This window comes from Tupaia chinensis, unplaced genomic scaffold (genome assembly GCF_000334495.1).
Source record: "Tupaia chinensis unplaced genomic scaffold, TupChi_1.0 Scaffold000049_1, whole genome shotgun sequence".
NCBI classification, from domain to species: Eukaryota; Metazoa; Chordata; class Mammalia; order Scandentia; family Tupaiidae; genus Tupaia; species Tupaia belangeri.
The window spans coordinates 1,781,448-1,789,636 of NW_006159507.1; positions in this window are offsets into that span (position 1 = coordinate 1,781,448).

An 8,189-nucleotide genomic window follows, 5' to 3' on the forward strand; every position below is an offset into this window, starting at 1 on the left:
TGCGTGACCATCCCCCCTGGGGTGTAATTTCTCGCTTTCTGTCTCTATGTCTCTCTCTGTCTGGCGAGCGCACGCGCCCTACAGTGAAAATCTCTCCAAAAAACAAACAAACAAACAAACAAAAAAAAAGCAAGAAAAAAGAAAAAGAAAAAAAACTCCCCTGGTAACTCTAATAAGCAGCTACAGTTAAGAACTGCTGTCCAGCCCAAACCCAAAAAGCAGAGAATATTCATTGCACCCTTGTTCCTAATGGAAGGAAGGGAGGAAAGAAGAAAGAAGGAAGAAAGGGATGGAGGGAGGGAGGGAAAGAAGGAAGGAAGGAAGGGATGGAGGGAGGGAGGGAAAGAAGGAAGGAAGGAAGGGAGTGAAGGAGGGAGTGAGGGAGGGAGGGGAGGAAGGAAGGAAGAGAAAAGAAAGAGTGAGCTGGATACACCTCAGATATTTATGAGCAGCAGGTGCATTGTGAGCCGAGGTTCAGCCCTAAAAGCCCTCACTGCATCCACAGGGTCAAACTTGAATACATACGCCGCAGGACGGAAGTCGCAGACAAGTGCACACGGTTAGCTGGGACTATGTCAGTTTCGAAAGCAGGCAAACTGATAAACCCGCTATTGTGTGGGGATGTATATGAAGGCGGTAAAACTATGAAGTGAGGACATGTTTTTCTTTTATTGCCAGGGGGCACATGTGCTGGCTGTAGAGGAAAAGTGAGAAGCACCCCCACGGGATATGCATTCTGCAATGCCTTCTCCATTTTCCTTCCTTTCAGGATTTTGGGCATGCACCTGCATGCTCCGGCATGTTTTTTTAAGCCACAGGTTTGAGACTTGAACATATTATTGACCATGTGAGATCCAGCTGCTTTAACTACCAGCCCAGTGGCTGGTCCAAAGAGAATTTAAAAAAAATTTTTTTTAGGTTTTTGCCAGAGTGCACGCACTCACCCTGCACCTCAGGAGGGAGGAGCATGCTACAATCCCTTCTCTTCCATTCTCTTCCTGGAATTTTGGACACACATGAACATGCACCTGGCATCATTTTTAAAAAAGAATTATTTATTTAATTGTATTATTATTATTGCTGTATGGAATATGCATGAAAGAGAGGTCCAGGATTTAAACTGCAGGTGGCCATGTGGGAGTCCAGTGCCTTAACCACCATGGCACCTGCTGGTCCCACACCTGGCATAATTTTTAAGCCACCAGATCTGGGACTCAAACCATGGTCAACCATGTGGGAGTCCAGGGCCTTAAGTATCATGCCACATGTTGGTTTCCCAAGGAGGAAATGTTTCATACAAAGGTCTGAAGAGTGGTTAGCTGGGGTGGAGAGGGTAAGGAGAGGCTGAGCTCGCACTTCCTAGAGTTCTGGAAATGTTTCCTAGGCTAGGGAGGATCTACAGTATTAGTCTCTAAACTGTGCATAGATCATTTAAACACTTTTGCATATGAATGATAGATTTATTTAACAGAAATGAAGTAAGTCAAGTCACCTCTTCAAAGGAGCCTTCCCGGATCACTCTAGCCAAGCAGGCTCCCACCCCACCCCCAGCACCTGCTTCCTATTTCAAGGCCAGGGGAGAGGGCTGAGTCTTGCACTTGATGAATGATCCTGGTTCCATCTCTTCCTGGCTGGGTCACCCTGAGCTTATTACTTAGCCTCTCTGAGCCTCCGTTCCCCCAGCTGTAAAGAGTGGGTGGCTCCTGTCTCCTGGAGATGCCGGGATAAGTAGACGATGTTATATGTTACTTAAGGCTCGAAGCCCCTGCAGTGCAATGCTGGGTACCTGGGTCTCTGGTACTTGCGCCCTGAAGAAGACAGGGCCTTTCTCAGATCCGGGCTTAGATCTGACCTGACCAGTTACCCCACCGCCAGGCCGGTCCTTCATTGGCCGGTCCCTGCCTGTTTCCCTCCCTCCTGGACCTGCACCAAGACCACAGAGGTGGGAGGAGACTTCAGGCCAGGTCCCCAGGGCAGCAGATCAGCTCCTGAAGGTGTGGCCCCTACCCAGGTGCCTTGCAGGTTAAGGTGAGGGGACACTTTTGGTGCAGTGGTGCTCTGGGATATGGGTGACCTCTGTGGGCTCTGTGCAGCTAACCGGGCAGAGCCAGGCACTTCTTCCCCTCCCCGGGAGTCCCGCCCCAGGTCCTCCGCACGGCCTCGGGGCGCAGTCCTCTGGTGCCCCCTGCTGGCCAAGGCCCCTCTCTGTGCCCGCAGCGGGGTGCTGGGCACACATACCTTTCTGGGGGGCTTTGGAGAGCAATTTGGGAATATCTAATGTGACCAGGAAAGACTTCTTAAAGGAAGTTAAATCTGAATACATGCCTGCATTTTCTGCAATTGTAAAGGGGAAAGCAATACCTAAGAAATGTGATTAGCAACCAACCAAAAAAGAGTCTCCCTTTGTCCCAGATTTCCCTCCCCAAAGGCAATGATTTTTTAAAATTGCTTTAACTTTATTTATTATTATTATTGTTATTGTTATTATTAGTCCTAATTTAGTCCTGTTATTATTAATCCTAATTAGTCCAGAGAGAGATAGAGATAGAAATAAAATGAGAAAGTAAGCCTCCAGGTCCGACACTCGAACCAGTTAGCCATGTGGGAGTCCAGTGCCCTCAACCACCATGCCACCTGCTGGCCCCACAACTCTGCCTTAAGGCGCATGCACTCTCACTCTTGAGAGAGAGTGTGAGAGACAGAGACAGTGAGAAGGGAAAGTGAAAAATAATCCCCCAGGATGGTCATGCTATAATCCCTTCTTCATTCTCCTCCCGGGATCTTGGGCATGCATGCACACGCGCCCGGTGTGATTTTCAAGCCACTGGGTCCAGGAACAGAAGCGCAGCTGATCATGTAGGATTTCAGCACCTTCCCCACCACACCACCTGCGGCTGGCTCCAATGTGGCAATTTTAATGAATGTTTTATATACCCCTCTTTGCTCTAGGTGCAGTGGAATGTCACTGAAATATTAGGTCATTGGTCCAAATGTCCTCCACCAAGGTTAAATTATATTCCCACTAGCAGGGAGCTGAGAGCCCTTTCTAAAAAATGGCTCACACAATAGGGTATTGTCTAACTATTTTATCTTTGCCCATCTGATAAGGAAAGTGAGATCTGTTGCAATTTGCATTTCACCTGAGTGGGTGGAGCTTTTTTTTAAATTTTTGCTATCGGGCAGTGAGCTTGCCAGAGACAGAGAGATAAAGTGGGAAATCAAGCCCCTGGGGGGATGGCCACACCACAGTCTTACTCCATTCTCTGAACACTTCAGTCATGCATGCACCTGTGCTTGGCGTGTTTGTTTTTTTAAACAATTACTTTATTTAACTTCATTTATTTTATTATTTATCTACTTATATTTGACCAGATAGGAACAGAGTGAGAGAAAGAGAGAGAAAGCAAGCTGCCAGGTCTGGGACTCGATCCGTGGTTGGCCATGCGGGAGTCCTATGCCTTTAACTACCACTCCACCTGCCGGCTCTGCCAGTGTGTTTTTCAAGTTGCAGGGTCCAGGCTCGAATTGCAAAAGTCAGCCATGTGAACTCCAGCTGCCTTAACCACCATACCAGCGGCTGGCCCGTGTGGAGCATTCTGTACACACTCCAAAGCCATTTCTGCTTCTGTGTGTTCTGGACAATTCCTTCATGTCCTTTAGTCACCAAGCCGAAGGACTTCTTCATTTCCAAGAGCTGTTGTTTGCTAAGGTAACCAGCCCCTGCTGATTAGATCATCCGTCAGTGAATGAGTCAATCACGAGTTGGAGAGCTAATCTTGATGGGGAGAAAGACATTGTCTTTGGAAAGTTGAAGAATGAGTCAAAGCTTAACTTCCATTCTCATCCTTGAATTAAAAACTCAAAATGTCTTCCAGTGTCTCATATTTGCCCGAAAACAGTGAGTCAGCCCTGGGCCTCACCTAGTAGGTCTCTTCAGAGGAATCTGTCAACACCCCAGCACACAGGCTGCTTCCAAGGGGCGTTTCTGGGTCAGGGTCTAAGTCTGCTGGGCACTGCCAGGGCTGAGGGCTCCAAGATAAGAAGTGTAAACCTTTCGCATCCCATTTGCCGAGCACCTGCCATGTGACAGCGTCCTCATAGGAGGCTCAGTCTCAGGGGTGTCCCTGTGACATGCCATCCAATCTCCTGCAGAGGGCCAATGCCCACAAGGTTCCAGTGAACTCACTAGAGTGCGTTGTCATATTACTGATCTGCCAGAAAGGAGAAGAAAGCTCTAGAAGGTGTGCATGAAATCACATTGTGATTTAACTGATAAAAAGCAAGGTGCAGGGGGTCAGCAGGTGGCATGGTGGTTGGGGTGCTAGGCTCCCACATGGCCAAATGCAGTTCGAGTCCTGGACCTGGTAGCTTGCTTTCTCACTTTCTTTCTGTCGCTTTCTCTCTCTCTCTCTCTCTGTCTCTCTCTGGTAAGCATGCATGCCCTATAGCAAATTTTTAAAAATAATAATGATAAAATGAAATAATTCTCTTTTAAAAGAGATTTTTGGTATAGGCATGTACGCTTACTGGAGAGACAGGGAGACAGAAAGCGAGAAATCACCCCCCACCCCCAGTGGGGATAGTCATGCCATAATCCCTTCTCCATTCTCCGCTCGGGATCTTGGGCACATAGCACACATGCCCAGCACGAATTTTAAGCCACTGGGACCAAGACTTGAACCGCGGTCGACTACGTGGAAGTAAACATTACTACACCATCTGCTGATCCCAAAAGACGGCTTTTTCTACAAACCGTTTTCGAAGGGTCTAGGTGTTTTATTTCGATATGTGTCACCATTTCAAATAAAATGCTTTCATATGAAATAACCCAGCCACTGGCCGGCTCTATGGTCTGGTAGTTGAGACAGTGGATTCAAATAGCCGATTGCATGGCTTGAGTCCCAGACGCAGCAGCTTGAGAAACATTGGGCATGAGTGCACATGTGCCCAAAATCCCTACAGGAGAGACAAATGAGGGGACGGATACAGTGTGACCATTCCCCGTGGGTACATTCTCCTCTTCCTCTCTCTGTCTCTCCCTGGAGTGTACACATCCCCTCTTGAAAAAAAAAAAAAAAAAAAAAAAAACAGCTACAAATCAAGGTAGATATTGTCTGCCTTTGAGACTTGCCATCTCCCTTTGTCCAATGGGGTAACAAGTCCAGTGGCCACATGCCCCAGTTTGCTGGTACTGAGGGAGTTCTGGAGCAGTCCTGGGCAAACTGGATGAGGCTTTCACTTTGGGAAAGGGAAGCTGTCGAGACCTCAAGGGCAGACGTGTGTGGGTTGAGCAGGTGCTTGAAGACAGGCCTCTGTACCCGCATCCCACATGCTGAGCCCAGCACCACCTGTGAGGTCTACGCCCTGGAGCTGGAGCCCTGGCTAGGCCTTGGGGCTGCACCAGGTGCAGCAGAGCGCCTGGGGTAGAAGCCGAGGCTCAGGGTGCTCAGGTCTTTCCTATCTCGATGCAGGCAGCCTCACCCTCACCCTGGACTGATAGAGCTGCTTATCTCGGCCTTCCTGGCAGGGGCTGATCTGCCTCCTGGAACAGCCTGTGGTCTCCTCTTCCAGACCTGTACTCATCTCTCAGGCCTCTCCCTGCGTCTCTGAGCCACACAGGAAAGCTATTGGCAAGGACAGGAAAGCGACAGCGAGCTCTCTTAGGTCTCTGACCTTCCAAAAACAAGGAGCACACACACGTGCAGGCACTCTCCTCTGCCCCGGGCCTCACGACTGCAGGAGTGTGGCCAGCAACTCTGCCTACTGGAGCCACCATGAAGACCTGGCCCGGTTCTCACTCCTGTGCTCAAACTGGCAGTCTGCGGGGAAACACCGGCTCGCTATGCGCCAGCAGCGTTTCTGTTGGTGCGCAAACGCGGGCTTCACTGAGCGGGACTGAGAGATCTTCCCTGAATGGATTTTCCAAGACATCTACCCAGTGGAAGAAATCTGCTAGCTCTTTGCATATAAAACAAAAACAAAACAAAACTCAAATTAAAAAAGAAAAAAATCCAGGGCCAGCAGGCAGTGTAGTGGTGAAAGCTCTGGACTCCCACATGGCTCACAGCAGTTCAAATCCCAGACCCAGTGGGTTGAAACTCACACCAGGTGCGTGTGCACACATGCCCAAAGTCCCAAGAGGAGAATGGATTGTGGCATGGCCATCCGCCCAGGGGGCGATTTCTCACTTTCTCTCTGTGGTGAGTGCATGTGCCCTAAGAAGTAAAAATCTCTCTCAAGAAAAAAGACGGGAGCTGACAAATAGTGTGGTCTTCCACGGTTCAAGTCCTGGTGGCTTGCTTTCTTACTTTCCCTCTCTCTCTTTCTTTGATCAAATTAAAAAATAACAAAAATAAGGGACCAGCAGTTGGCATAATGGCTATGTCGCTGGACTCCCATGTAGCCGACCGTGGTCTGATTCCCGGACCCGGTGGCTTAAACTCATGCTGGGCACGTGTGCATGCGTGCCCAAGATCCCAAGAGGAGAATGGAGAAGGGATTGAGACATGGTCATCCCCCCTAGGGGGGGCGGTCATTTCTTGCTCTCTGTCTCTCTGTCTGTCTCTTGTCTTTCTGGCGAGGGCACGCATCCTATAGCAAAAACCTCTCCACAAAATAAATAAATAAATAAAATAAAATAATTACTTTCAGGGAAAAAAAAAAAAAAAAAAAACAGGGCCAGTCAGTGGTGCAGTGGCATGGTGGTCAAGGCAGCTGAATCCCACGTGGCCAAATGTGCAGCTGGAGTCTGGCCCATGCCAGCCTTGAAAACACACCTGGCACATGTGTATGCCCCAAAATGCGGAGAGAGAATGGGGAGAAGAGAGATGGTATGGCCATCTCGGGGTGGGTGTTTTTTTCACTTTCTTTCTTGGGTGAGCATACACACCCTGTGCAAACTAAAAAGAAAAGAGAGAGAGAGGAGAGGAAAACAAAAAGAAAAAAATCCAGACACTGCCCCTGGCCCAGGAGAAGCCCCATGGCCTGGAGCTCATCTCCTTCCTCTTTCCTTCTCACTCATCTGCTCCAGCTGCCCAGCCTGCTTCCCCTCCAGCAGGTTCAATCCTGCAGCAGGGCCTCTGTTCTTCCTCTGTGTGGAAGGCCCTTCCCAGGTCTCCCCAGAGCTGATGGCCCTTCACACGTCCCCTCAGAGATGCCAATGTCCACTCTCTTCCCATTGGGCATTCGACCCCTACAGGATGCCTGAGTGTAGGAAGATGATCAGCCCCATTTTACAGAGGAGGGCACTGAGACTCAGAGAGGTGCTGTCCTAATACGACCCGCTCACAGTGAGCAACCTGGGGAGTCTGCCTGACCACGCGGGCTAGATACCATGATAAACCATCCTGGCACAGACAAGCTCCGGCGAGGGAGGAAGAGCGAGAACTGGCAATTCAGTATTAATACTGTTCCGGGTAGCTCAAGGGACCCAAGTGAGTCAGAGACTTGAGATCTGGGCTGAGGTCGCAAGCATGGCAGGTGAAAGAAAGCATGAGGGGGCACTCCAGATGGCAATGCCCAGAGATGATGAAAAAGCCAGAGCTGGGGCGCCAGCAGGTGGCATGGTGGTTAAGGTGCTAGACTCCCACATGGCCGACTGCCGTTCAAATCCCAGACCTGGCAGCTTGCTTTCTCACTTTCCCTCTCTCTCTCTATGTGTGTGGGTGTTTCTCTGGTCAAATTAAAATGAATGAATAAATAAAATGAAGTAATTCTTTAAAAATAAATAATTATTAAAAAAAAAAAAAAAAGCGAGCACCAGGTGAGAGTTTCAGGAAGAGAAAGTGTTCAGGGAAGCAGCTGTTCCAGGCTGAGAGAGGGCCCAGGCCCCTTGGAGTTTTCTGAAAAAGCAGAACTGTTCAAATGGCGCTTGGAACATATTGGTGTTTTTCGTATTTTTTGAAAGTTTACTTATTCTTCCATGAGCAAGAGCGACAGAGGCAGAAAGAGAGCTCCAACACAGAGTCCTAGCACTGTGACCCACCCCAGTCTCGGCCACCCCAGGCCATGGACACACACACCTGGCCGACTTAGGAGGTCTCTGGACCTAAACTGGAACTCTTCCTGCACGTGGGGTTTGCTTACAAAACGTGTTTTACTGCTGTGCCACCATCTGATCCGTTTTTTTTCTTTCTTTAAGTTATTTAATTTTATTTATTTTTATTATTTTTTAATTTGACCAGAGAGAG